Raw genomic sequence first — 1,830 nt, forward strand, 5'->3', positions numbered from 1 at the left:
CAGGGCCTACATGTGGGTGGGGATTAATGGCAGAGCCTAGGTCGGGTGGGAAACGCCTGCCTCTGCTCTGCCATTGATCCTAGAGCCCTGGTAGGGTGGGCAGGCAAGCAGGGGGTAGTTGGGGGTGAGCAGGCTGGCGGGGGGGACAGTTGGGGTGAGAAGGCTGGTGGGGGGGAAGTTGGGGGTGAGAAGGCTGGTGGGGGGCAGTTGGGGGTGGCAGGCCAGCAGGCAGAGTGGTTAGGGGTGATCAGGCAGTCAGGCAGGTGAACAGTTATGAGCCAGCGGTCCCGGATTGCGAGATGGTGCAGGCCGGGCTGAGGGACACCCCCCCGTGCACAAATTTCATGCAACGGGCCACTAGTATTAAATAAAAATGTTAATTTTTTCTATTTCAAAATGTAACAAAAAGTAAAGCAGTATACGAAGAAAAAAATAGTTGTTTTTCTTCTTCCTCCTCCTCCAATTCTATCCTTCAAATATAATAACTTTTATCAGCTTGATGTGTGCATTTCCATACTTTGCTATATGTACAAACAGAAACACACAGGCCTTACCCCATTTTTGTTTTAAAAAATGAGACCACACTATATACACCATTTTAAAACCTATTTTTACTTACCAATATGTCATGGACACTCCTCTGAATTATAGATCTAATTCATTGAAAAATACCTACAAAATATTCTGGTAAATGGATGTACCTTAATTTAGTGATGGATATTATGTTGCTTTCATTTTTGTGCCATTATATATAATGGTGCTTTACATTCTATATATACTTCTACAGAATATATTCACTACAGCGACAATGCTGAGTCAAAGGGTATGTCTATTTAAGATTTTTATAACTACTGTCAGAATTTAAAAAGTTGAAACAGTTCACATTCCCACCAGCAATATATGAGGGTGTTCACCAACATCGGATACAAACAACCATTAATATTTTTATTTTGAAATCTGAAGGGTAAAAGTATTTCCTTGTTACATTACTGTGTATTTCCCTGATTGCCAGTGAGGTTGAATGTTTTGTACTATCATATATGGCTTTGCCACTTGCATTCTGCTGTGATTCTGAGTTAGCAGGTAAATATTTACTGCTATGATTCATCTATTCATAATCTTTGCTGTTTTTCTTTTTCATGGGTTGTCTTTTTCATATCAAATTTTAGGAGTCTTTAAAATATTAGTGCTATCAATTCTTAGTCTGTTCTATGTGTTGCAAATATTTTTTCCCAGTTTGTTTTTCTACTGAAAACTTTCAAAAGAGCCATTTGGATATCTCCTTATTGTAAACAACAACAACAACAACAACAACAACAACAACAACAACAAAACACCTTCTCTTACATTTAACCTAAATTCTTTGTGTTTTAATTCACCTCTCTTTCCCTGGGTTCTGTGCCACATTACTGTTCTCTATATCCCCAAAGACAACTGAGTTGTGTCTACTGGAGCTTTTCTACTGACTGAAAGACTAGATTGAATTGACTGACTAGTTTAGTCAAGCAATCATCTCCTTTTAATTCCTTTCCCCCCACTCCATTAAATTGACTGGTTATCTGACTGAATTGACTTCATTAGTCAGTATTTTTGGCACTGTGCATCTCTGTGTATGCACATGTGTATATGTGTGTGTGTGCACATGTGTGTTTCAATTGCTGCTTTTAGTTGTACTGATCCACCTTTGGTCTATTTATCTGGCATTGTGATCAACAGCAGTCGCCCCACCCCCCAAAAAAGTGTATATACATATATTACTCCAGTTGACCACCTGAGTAGAAAGAAAATGAGTTTAATTGGTTCAATTGAAAATTCTGTTATGATCCTGTC

The sequence above is a fragment of the Eptesicus fuscus genome, chromosome 1 (genome assembly GCF_027574615.1).
Source record: "Eptesicus fuscus isolate TK198812 chromosome 1, DD_ASM_mEF_20220401, whole genome shotgun sequence".
Classification (NCBI taxonomy): domain Eukaryota; kingdom Metazoa; phylum Chordata; class Mammalia; order Chiroptera; family Vespertilionidae; genus Eptesicus; species Eptesicus fuscus.